We start from the raw sequence: 12,503 nt of genomic DNA on the forward strand, positions 1-12,503 counted from the left end.
CGAAGCTTACAGCCACAGCAGTCGGTACACTCACCCTGGGAGCAGCACGTTGTCCGAGCGTCGCTGAGGTGTCACACGCGTCACAGCATGTATGTTAATGGTTTCGGCATCAGGGTGGTTTGATGCTGCAGGTAAGTGTTGCTTAAGTGGCCTGTCACAATGGTGAACGCTAGCTGGGGGACAAAGGGGACCTGAGAGAGAGACAGGGGTAGCCGGAGAGAGAGAGAGAGAGAGAGAGAGAGAGAGAGAGAGAGAGAGAAAGAAAGAAAGAAAGAAAGAAAGAAAGAAAGAAAGAAAGAAAGAAAGAAAGAAAGAAAGAAAGAAAGAAAGAAAGAAAGAAAGAAAGAAAGAAAGAAAGAAAGAAAAGAGAGAGGTCAACATTGTCTGTGTCGTCTCTCTCTACCTCCAGACTATGGGGGTTATTTCAGGGCCTATGCTTTGCCAGACTGAGTTAGTTTCAACCCTGACAACACATTAGGGATGTGTACTGGTTTTAACCAGTTGACATATCAACTGACAAACAGATGTATTCCTATTCCGTTATGGAATCTTTTCCTTCGTTCAGAAGGTTTCTATTTTACATGTCTAACCAGGCTGAGGGTATTATTGCATAAAGGAAAACACATTAGGGTCCATTTGATTTCAATCACTTTTTGACTGCACCCCTTTTGAGTTGAACGAAACCAAGAGTGTGCTGTGTCTCAAATGATGGTGGGCACAACACAAACACCTCAGATGATGTACAATAATGTTTAAGCTACAACATATGACAAATAAATAAAGCATCTGAGTTTACATGTTTTTAGATCATTTGTGTTTTGTATTTATTTAGGATTAAGTTAGCTGCTGCCATGGTCCAGCAACATTAAGACAATTATATACAACTACAAATATGACATTACATTTCATAACACTTTTCACAACACATTAAGCGTGTGCCCTCAGGCCACTATTCTACTACCACATACACAACACAAATACTTCTAGTGAGTTGAACTCAAAGTCAATGAAAAGTAATTATTACTTAAAGTGTTTATGTGGTACTGACTCAAAACTAAATGAGAAGTCACACCAACATTTTTTTTTAAAGATATGATAACAAATGAACTTAAATCCCAGCATGCTCTACTGCAGGTACATATTTGGAATAGTTTTTAATATCTGTGTTTTTGCATGTACATTGATTGATTGGTTGATTAAATGTTATGCTACACAAATAAAATCATAGAATTTTTGCACCATTTACTGAAATGATTGTTCCAGTTTAAATGGCTTAGGTAGTTTTCTCCCACTGTTCTTAACCCTGGCAGTCATAGTGGGTGAATACAAATTTCAACTGTTGGATAGTCTAACGCTGCCTAGATTCCAATAGGAATGACACATCACTTTGCAAGACAACATAATGTGATTTACAGTTAGGGTTGCAAAATCCTGCTACATATCCCAGGTTTTCCAGAACTCCTGGTTGGAAGATCACTGGAAAAATGTTTGGAAAAGTTAGCAAAACTACTTAGGGGCCTGATGTGGCCTGTAAACAATAGGTTTCAGGCTTCAGTATAAGGCCTTATGATACTGTATATATAATGATAATATTCACCTAGGAACTCACTTGGTGAAGGCTACAGGACTGAAAATGAACAAATTCAACAAACATATCTCTGTCACTAACAAATACAGTCATGGGAGGTGACTACAGTTCAATCAAAAAGGTAAGCCACATTTAGAAATTATTGGAGGCATGACTTAGTGGGGGCATTGAATTTAAGAATACCATGACAGTTTACAATCCAGGGTTACTCCAAGCAGTTTCGTCACCTCATCTTGCTCAATTTCCATATTATTCATTAAAATATTTTGTTGAGTTCAGGGTTTAGTGAATGATTTATCCCAAATGCTTTTAGTTTTTGAAATTGTAATGATGACTTAATTATGAATGATGAACAAGCTAAGTGTAACTGGTGGCAGGGAAGTGAGACGCAGAAGAGCAGAACTTGGTAATAGCCGGAGCAGTTTAATAGTAAAAACCTCCGGCATACGAAATACAAAATACGGGCACAATAACCCGACTCGCACCAGTCAAACAAATGTGCACAAGCACTTACAAATAAACAATACCACACAAAGACATGGGGGGAACAGAGGGTTAAATACACAACACATAATGAGGGAAATGAAAACCAGGTGTGTGGGAAAACAAGACAAAACAAATGGAAAAATGAAAAATGGATCGGCGATGGCTAGAAGACCGGCGACGTCGACCGCCGAACACCGCCCGAACAAGGAGAGGCATCGACTTCGGCAGAAGTCGTGACACTAAGTCATGCAAATATAACTTGTCTGCAGTATATACAGTGCCATCGGAAAGTATTCAGACCCCTTGATCTTTTCCACATTTGTTACATTACAGCCTTATTCTAAAATGAATTACATTTTTTGAATCCTCAGCAATTTGCACTCAATACCCCATAATGACAAAGCGAAACAGGTTTTTAGAATAAAAAATAAATGTATTCAAAATAAAAAACTGAAACATCACATTTACATAAGTATTCAGAACCTTTGCTACGAGACTCGAAATTGAGCTCAGGTGCACCTTGTTTCCATTCATCCTTGAGATGTTTCTACAACTTGATTGGAGTCCACCTGTGGTAAATTCAATTGATTGGACATGATTTGGAAAGGCACACACCTGTCAATATAAGGTCCCACATTTGACAGTGCATGTCAGAGCAAAAACCAAGCCATGAGGTTGAAGGAATTGTCTGTAGAACTCCGAGACAGGATTGTGTCGAGGCACAGATCTGGGGAAGGGTACTAAACAAAGTATCCAGCATTGAAGGTCCCCAAGATTACAATGGCCTCCATCATTCTTAAATGGAAGAAGTTTGGAACCACCAAGACTCTTCCTAGAGCTAGCCACCTGGCCAAACTGAGCAATCGGGGGAGAAGGGTCTTGGTCAGAGAGGTGAGCAAGAACTCGATGGTCACTCTGACAAAGCTCTAGAGTTCCTCTGTGGAGATCAACCATGTCTGCAGCACTCCACCAATCAGGCCTTCATGATAGAGTGGCCAGACAGAAGCCACTCCTCAGTAAAAAGCACATGACAGCCTGCTTGGAGTTTGCCGAAAAGCACCTAAAGACTCTCAGATCATGAGAAACAAATTTCTCTGGTCTGATGAAACCAAGATTCAACTCTCTGGCCTGAATGCCAAGCTTCACATCTGGAGGAAACCTGGCATCATCACTATGGTGAAGGATGGTGGTGGCAGCATCATGCTGTGGGGGTGTTTTTCAGCGGCAGCGACTGGGAGACTAGTCAGGATTGAGGCAAAGATGAACGGAGCAAAGTACAGAGATCCTTGATGAAAACCTGCTCCAGAGCACTCAGGAACTTGCACTGGGGGCGAAGGTTCACCTTCCAACAGTACAACGACCCTAAGCACACAGCCAAGATAATGCAGAAGTGGCTTCAGGACAAGTCTCTGAATGTCCTTGAGTGGCCGAGTCAGAGCCCGGACTTGAACCCGATCGAACATCTCTGGAGAGACCTGAAAATGGCAGTACAGCAACGCTCCCCTTCCAACCTGGCAGAGCTTGAGAGGATCTGCAGAGAATAATGGGAGAAACTCTCCAAGTACAGGTGTGCCAAGCTTGTAGCGTCATACCCAAGAAGACTCAAGGGTGTAATTGCTGCCAAAGGTGCTTCAACAAAGTACTGAGTAAAGGGTCTGAGTACTTATATAAATGTGATATTTCTTTTTTTATAATTTTTATAAATTAGCAAAAATGTCAAAAATACGTTTATTGCTTTGTCATTATGGGGTATTGTGAGTAGATTGATGAGGGGAAAAAACTATGTAATCAATTTTAGAATAAAGCTGTAACCTAAGAAAATGTGGAAAAAGTCAAGGGGTCTGAATACTTTCCGAAGTCACTGTAAGAGATCTAATGGGACTGGCCCAAGAGAGATCCTGTGTTCTTGGTGCATTGGGTTGGTTGGAACCTCTCCAGCGTGCTGATAATAAATAATGATTCATTTAAGATTGACTTTGAGTGTCCCTGTGTAGAATTTCCACAACAAAATATTTAGGACTGACTTATTTTTTGCTACCCTTTCTGAAATTGACTCCAGCTCTTTGTTAAGTGTTGCAGTGATTTCACTCGATGTAGTAGCTGACGTGTATAGTGTTTAGTCATATGCATGCATATCTAGCTAGCTAACGTTACGTGTATGATCTGTGTAGTTATATTATTCGGATCTCAGAGTCATTTGTATTGCTAGTTATAGCTTAATGTTAGCTAGCTAACATTGAACGTGGTTGGTTAGCTACCTGCAGATTCATGCAGGGTAGTAACGTTATGAGTTGGGATTATGGTTGATTGTTTAGCTAGCTAGCTACATGTCTAAACAAAAGACTCCACTATGCAAGTAACTATTTCAATAGAATGTTTATGATGTCACTGCGACAACTGTCGATAGACTTAGCTGGTAAATTCGCTCGGGCTATCTATGCCGATTTCAGAGCACTCTCGTCTGAGTGTGCCAGAGTGCAGAATAACTGATGAATTTACAAACGCTCAACACCCATTGAAGATGGCCGGTGTCAGTAAATGTTGGCAAAAAAAGTGTAGTTACATTGTACATTTACGAACAGTCAATCTGACAACTATCTGAATTCACGAACATCCAGAGCACACTCTGGCACTCCTCTTAAGGATCCGCCCCTTTTTTAAAAATGTTTGCCTAAAATGACATACCCAAATCTAACTGCTTGTGACTCAGGACCTGAAGCAAGGATATGCATATTCTTGGTACCATTTGAAAGGAAACACTTTGATGTTTGTGGAAATGTGAAAGGAATGTAGGAGAATATAACACAATAGATCTGGTAAAAGATAATTCAAAGAAAAAAACAAGAGTTCTTTTGTATTTTTTTGTACCATAATCTTTGAAATGCAAGAAAAAGGCCATAATGTATTATTCCAGCCCAGGTGCAATTTAGATTTTGGCCATTAGATGGCAGCAGTGTATGTGCAACGTTTTAGACTGATCCAATGATTCATTGCATTTCTGTTCATAATTTTGTATCAAGACTGCCCAAATGTGCCTAATTTGTTAATTAATAACTTTATATGTTTAAAACTGTGCACTCTCCTCAAACAATAGCATGGTATTCTTTCACAGTAATAGCTACAGTAAATTGGACAGTGCAGTTAGATTAACAAGAATTTAAGCTTTCTGCCAATATCAGATATGTCTATGTCCTGGGAAATGTACTTGTTACTTATAATCTCATGCTAATCGCATTAGCCTATGTTAGCACAACCGTCCCGTGGACGAGACACAGATCCCGAATAAGTTTTAAATGTATAAACACACCCGTAGTATAAACCAGCCTTTAGTCTTGAAATCTTTGGTTGTTTAGTACATAGCCTCACATGTGAATCCTTAAAGAGATGGGTGGGGCTAAATCTTAAAAGGGTGTGAACGATGCTGAATGGGTGTAGACAAAGAAGAGCTCTCCAGTAGGTTCCAAAACATTCAAGGGCCATTATCTCAAAAGTGAGGTTACAAGTTTATCAACTTTCAAAGCAGAATTACTTTCCCATTGTTCCTCAGCTGCAGTGCATGATATAACATTTTCTAGATTTGAGTCTCTACTTTTATCCAATGTAAAAACACAATTTCAAATGTTTCTACATAAGACCGAATCGAGCCGGTCGGTCACATTTGTCTCCTAATTATTTTGGCATTCAGGTCTAAAAAGTCATTTTCTGACCTCGTCTACCATTGGCAAATATGTACAGAAATGTTTGTTTAATTCAAAAGGGGTGCGGTCAAAAAGTGATTAAAATCAAGTGGAACGACCCGTTATTCTCTGCCAAAGCAGTCTTGACCTACTAAATGTTCATTAGCAAGCAGTCCTTGACAGGGAATAGAGACCAGTGTGTCTCTCTACCTTAACATGGCAGTGTGAATAGTTCATATGCCACTGTCAATGAGTTTATTCAGTCCCTGATGTCTCATTTGTCGAAATCTATACTCTCTCATCGGTTCTGCCCGACAACAACAAGCTCCTCTGATCAATGTATCTGCTGGTGAGCTTTACTCAACACAATGTCACAGACACACTTTATTACTATACATCTACTGTACATGACAGACAAATACATAGCAGTGAACATAAGGACTGTACCTGCTTTATACCTGTGGAATGAATACACAAGCACTAAGTGCTGTTTCTCTATACACATAGCTCTATACACACAAAACATGTACGGGGACACTGCACTTAGATTTTCAATACTTTGAATGTCGGTTGATAAAGAATGCACTTAAAACACATAAAGAAAGGATAATGGAGTTTGCATTTGGAATTGACCATGGTAAGTGTTCTAAACTTAGACTGTATGTGAACACTCATACACCCAGCATGAATACACAGATAGTAAATATACAAAACTCGTTGAACATCTTATTCCCAAAATAATGGACATTAATATCGAGTTGGTCCCCCCTTTGCTACTATAACAGACTCCACTCTTCTGGAAAGACTTCCACTAGATGTTGGAACATTGCTGTGGGGACTTGCTTTGATTCAACCACAAGAGCATTAGTGAGGTCGTGCACTGATGTTGAGTGATTAGGCCTGGCATGCAGTCGGCGTTCCAATTCATCCCAAAGGTGTTCGATGGGGTTGAGGTCAGGGCTCTGTTCATTCCAGTCAAGTTCTTCCACACCGATCTCGACAAACCATTTCTGGAAATGGAAAAGGACTTCCCCGAACTGTTGCCACAAAGTTGGAAGCACAGAATCATCTAGAATGTCATTGTATGTTGTAGAGTTAGGATTTCCCTTCACTGGAACTAAGGGGCCTAGCCCGAACCCTGAAAAAGCCCCAGACCATTATTCCTCCTCCACCAAACTTTACAGTTGGCACTATGCATTGGGGCAGGTAGCGTTCTCCTGGCATCCGCCAAACCCAGATTCGTCCGTCGGACGGAAATGATGGTGAAGTGTGATTCATCCCTCCAGAGAACGCGTTTCCACTGCTACAGAGTCCAATTGCAGCAAGCTTTACACCACTCCAGCCGACGCTTGGCATTGTGCGTGGTGATGTTAGGCTTGTCTGCGGCTGCTTGGCCATGGAAACCCATTTCATGAAGCTCCCGACAAACAGTTATTGTGCTGACGTTGCTTCTGGAGGCAATTTGGAACTCGGTGGTGAGCGTTGTAACCGAGGAGTGACGATTTTTACGTGCTTCAGCACTCGGCAGTCCCGTTCTGTGAACTTGTGTGGCCTACCACTTCGCGGCTGAGCCTTTGTGGCTCCTAGACGTTCACACTTCACAATAACAGAACTTACAGTTGACCGGGGCAGCTCTAGCAGGCCAGACATTTGATGAACTGACTTGTTGGAAAGGTGGCATCCTGTGACGGTGCCACGTTGACAGTCACTGAGCGCTTCAGTAAGGCCATTCTACTGCCAATGTTTGTCTTTAGAGATTGTATGGCTGTGTGCTGGATTTTATACACCTGTTAGCAACGGGTGTTGCTGAAATAGCTGAATCCACTCATTTGAAGGGGTGTTCACATACTTTAGCTGCTGTTGTGATTGTCATGGAAATAGTGTTCCTAATGTTTTGTATGCTCAGTGTACATATGTAGACAGAAGCACACGCAAGGTTGTGCACACAAATTGATTGAATCGATGCATAAACCACAGACAAAGAAAACCTGTAGACTACATAGATCCTGAGCAAAGTAGCCAGTAGATCCACTCAGAGACACACAGCCACATCTTCTCTTCTTCTCCCTAAAGATCAGCCGTCAGAGCCAGCCTGCATGTCACCTCTCCTTTGTCTACTCAGATAAAACTGCTGCATTCATCGTATGTCAGATAAACCTCAGAGAGGGGGGAGAGAGATAGAGAGGAACTGAGAGTTAGAGAGAGAGAGATGGAGACAGAGAGAGAGAGAGAGAGAGAGATAGAGAGAGAGACCTAGACACACACAGAGAGAGAGAGAGAGAGAGAGAGAGAGAGAGAGAGAGAGAGAGGGGGGAGAGACCTAGACACACAGAGAGAGAGAGAGAGAGAGAGAGAGAGAGAGAGAGAGAGGGGGGGGAGAGACCTAGACACACACACAGAGAGAGAGAGAGAGACCTAGACACAGAGAGAGAGAGAGAGAGAGAGAGAGAGAGAGAGAGAGAGAGAGAGGGGAGAGACCTAGACACAGAGAGAGAGAGAGAGAGAGAGAGAGAGAGAGAGAAAGACCTAGACAGAGAGAGAGAGACCTAGACAGAGAGAGAGAGAGAGAGAGAGAGAGAGAGACCTAGACACACACAGAGAGAGAGAGAGACCTAGATACACACAGAGAGAGAGAGAGAGAGCGAGAGAGAGAGAAAGACCTAGACACACAGAGAGAGAGAGACCTAGACACACAGAGAGAGAGAGACCTAGACACAGAGAGAGAGAGAGAGAGACCTAGACAGAGAGAGAGAGAGACCTAGACACACAGAGAGAGTGAGAGAGACCTAGACACACACACAGAGAGAGAGAGACCTAGACACACACAGAGAGAGAGAGACCTAGACACAGAGAGAGAGAGACCTAGACAGAGAGAGAGAGACCTAGACAGAGAGAGAGAGAGAGACCTAGACACACACAGAGAGAGAGAGAGACCTAGACACACACAGAGAGAGAGAGAGACCTAGACAGAGAGAGAGAGAGACCTAGACACACACAGAGAGAGAGAGACCTAGACACAGAGAGAGAGAGAGACCTAGACACACAGAGAGAGAGAGAGCTGGACCTAGACACAGAGAGAGAGGAGGGTAAAAAAACAACAACGCTATCATCACATGTTTTATCTGCCCATGACAAATTCTAGTGCTCCTCCTCCTCCTCCTCCTCCTCCCTATACCCTCTTTTCTCTCCCCCATATTTTTTCCTCACCTTATCTCCTGTCTAGGCGCTGCATCGGTTGCCATTTAAGAATAATGTCCTCCCCTGTCTATAATGACATTGCCTTTGTGCCTGAGATTACCGCAAGATTTTTAGCCACACTCAACCTATGACACACACACACACACACACAGACACACACACACACACACACACACACACACACACACACACACACACACACACACACACACACACACACACACACACACACACACACACACACACACACACACACAGTAGCCTCGTACGTCAGAGGAAATATGAAAATAAACTCTCTGCAGATCCTGGTTCAGTCTCTCTGATGTCTGTAGACAATCAGAGGACAGAAGATCTGCTGAGCTCTCTAAGATCCACCTGCAGAATAACAAATGGATACTCAAATCAAATCAAATTGTATTTGTCACATGCGCCGAATACAACATGTGTAGACCTTACAGTGAAATGCTTACTCACAAGCCCTTAACCAACAATGCAGTTTTAAGAAAATACCCACCCAAAAAAGTAAGAGATAAGAATAACTAAATAATTAAAGAGCAGCAGTAAATAACAATAGTTGGGCTTTAAACAGGGGATACCGGTACAGAAGCAATGTGTGGGGGCACCGGTGTCGAGGTAATTCAGGTAATATGTACATGTAGGTAGAGTTATTAAAGTGACTATGTATAGATAATAACAGTTGCCAATTGATTAGCTGTTCAGGAGTCTTATGGCTTGGGGGTAGAAGCTGTTTAGAGGCCTCTTGGTCCTAGACTTGGCGTTCCGGTACCGCTTGCCGTGTGGTAGCAGAGAGAACAGTCTATGACTAGGGTGGCTAGGGTGGTCTTGGACAATTTTTAGGGCCTTCCTCTGACACCGCCTGGTACAGAGGACCTGGATGGCAGGAAGCTTGGCCCTGGTGATGTACAGGGCCGTATCCACTACCCTCTGTAGTGCCTTGCGGTCAGAGGCCAAGCAGTTGCCCTACCAGGCAGTGATGCAACCCACCAAGATGCTGTCGATGGTGCAGCTGTAGAACCTTTTGAGGATCTGTGGACCCATGCCAAATCTTTTCAGTCTCCTGAGGGGGAATAGGTTTTGTCATGCCCTCTTCACGACTGTCTTGGTGTGCTTGGACCACATTAGTTTGTTGGTGATGTAGGGGAACTTGTAGCCAGGAAACTTGAAGCTCTCAACCTGCTCCACTACAGCCCCTTCGATGAGAATGGGGGCGTGCTCGGTCGTCCTTTTCCTGTAGTCCACGATCATCTCCTTTGTCTTGATCACATTGAGGGAGAGGTTGTTGTCCTTGCACCACACGGTCAGGTCTCTGACCTCCTCCCTATAGGCTGTCTCATCGTTGTTGGTGATCAGGCACTGTTGTGTCATCAGCAAACTTAATGATGGTGTTGGAGTCGTGCCTGGCCGTTCAGTCATGAGTGAACAGGGAGTACAGGAGGGGACTGAGCACGAACCCCTGAGGGACCCCCGTGATGGATCTGTTGTTACCTACCCTTACCACCTGGGGGCGGCCCGTCAGGAAGTCCAGGATCCAGTTGCAGAGGGAGGTGTTTAGTCCCAGGGTCCTTAGCTTAGTGATTAGCTCTGAGGGCACTATGGTGTTGAACTCTGAGCTGTAGTCGATGAACAGCATTCTCACATAGGTGTTCCTTTTGTCCAGGTGTGAAAGGGCAGTGTGGAGTGCAATAGAGATTGCGTCATCTTTGGATCTGTTGGATCTGTTGGTTCGGTATGCAAATTGGAGTGGGTCTAGGGTTTCTGGGATAATGGTGTTGAATTGAACCATGAACCATAACCAGCCTGACCAGCCTGAATGTTTGGCTGTTTAAAGGTCTTACTCACATCGGCTGCGGAGAGCGTGATCACACAGTTGTCCGGAACAGCTGATGTTCTCATGCATGTTTCAGTGTTACTTGCCTCGAAGCGAGCATATAAGTTATTTATCTCATCTGGTAGGCTCGTGTCACTGGGCAGCTCTCGGCTGTGCTTCCCTTTGTAGTCTGTAATAGTTTGGAAGCCCTGCCACATCGACGAGCGTTGGAACCGGTGCAGTACAATTGGATCTTAGTCCGAGTATTGACGCTTTGCCTGTTTGATGGTTCATCATAAGGCATAGCGGGATTTCTTATAAACTTCCAGGTTGAGTCCCGCTCTACTCTTTAGCTCAGTGCGAATGTTGCCTGTAATCCATGGCTTCTGGTTGGGGTATGTACGTACAGTCACTGTGGGGACGACGTCCTTGATGCACTTATTGATAAAGCCAGTGACTGATGTGGTGTACTCCTCAACACCATCGGAATAATCCCGGAACATATTCCAGTCTGTGCTAGCAAAACAGTCCTGTAGTTTAGCATCTGCTTCATCTGACCACTTTTTTATAGACCGAGTCACTGGTGCTTCCTGCTTTAATTTATGCTTGTAAGCAGGAATCAGGAGGATAGAATTATGGTCAGATTTGCCAAACGGAGGGCGAGGGAGAGCTTTGTACGCATCTCTGTGTGTGGAATAAAGGTGGTCTAGGTACTGTATGTATTGCTACCACAGTAGCCTGTTTGCCTGTTTTGCAATGGCAGATACTTCTGTCACGTTTTCTTTGTCCCTCCCTCTTTCCCTATGTATAAAATGGTGGCATGTTTAGTCATTATATAATAACCTACATTCAATCTAAATAATCTCCTTGATTCATGTTCATCCACCAAAGACATAAGAATTCTCATTCTCTATTATGTGAATCTGCAAAACTTCCACTGACAAACATCTCCATTCTAATCCTAATAAAGACATTGTTTCAGTGGGTATTTTATGGCCCATCCCCAGTGTATTCTCCTGGTCATGCAGACAGTGTGATGTGGTGCTTCTGGGTGACAGGTCCTTCTCTCCCCTGCCAGGCTAACTTAATGAGATATGATTATCATAGAGTGATCGCTGACGAGGCTGGGCCATAATGAGGACATTATCCTGCCTGCTGAATAGGAACCCTGCTGGGTCACACAGATCAATGGATCCACACCATGAAAGGTGGATTTGGAGGCCTATTTGATGGTCAGAGGCTCCAGAGAGCGGGAGAGAGAGGGAGAGAGATAGAGAGAGAGAGAGAGAGAGAGAGAGAGAGAAAGAACGAGAGAGAGAGATGGGAGAAGAGAGTGTTAGGTCATTGTTTTATCTGCTAAGATAGATGTACAGAAAGCATTGTGAAGGACAAATAATATGCAACATGTTTCACAACATATAAAGGATAATGTATGTGTCTTTGACGTTTTGCCTCTAAATCCTTGATGCAAATCATGCTTTTTGCATTAAGGGAATACTGTCTCTTCTGGCAATGTAAACAAAATGAGTTTGTATGTTTCTTCTAGTACTTTTTAGTTGATCCTGAGAGGCTTGACTGTGGCTCAAGAGGCATTGAGATACATCTTACATAGCTCTAATCCCTAGGAGTGTACCTAGGACAATGGAGGAGCTATGGATGTGTTAGTAAATGTAGTGTTTGTGGAGAGGACGTAGCTATGAAGTGGGTTAGTGGCCATGCCTAGAGT

At 43.3% G+C, this 12,503-nt stretch overlaps 1 long non-coding RNA gene across 1 annotated transcript in view; it reads right to left on the bottom strand.

Moving 5' to 3' along the window:
• LOC106578401 (uncharacterized) overlaps positions 1–9,046 on the bottom strand; it is a 12,817-nt gene extending 3,771 nt beyond the window's left edge. The window contains exons 1-2 of the long non-coding RNA XR_001322454.2: positions 8,959–9,046; positions 35–191 (exon numbers count right to left, since the gene is read on the bottom strand). This is a non-coding gene — a long non-coding RNA (uncharacterized lncRNA). The remainder of the gene's footprint in view (positions 1–34; positions 192–8,958) is intronic.
• Between the last annotated feature and the right edge of the window lie 3,457 nt (positions 9,047–12,503).

This window comes from Salmo salar, chromosome ssa19 (genome assembly GCF_905237065.1).
Source record: "Salmo salar chromosome ssa19, Ssal_v3.1, whole genome shotgun sequence".
Taxonomy (NCBI): domain Eukaryota; kingdom Metazoa; phylum Chordata; class Actinopteri; order Salmoniformes; family Salmonidae; genus Salmo; species Salmo salar.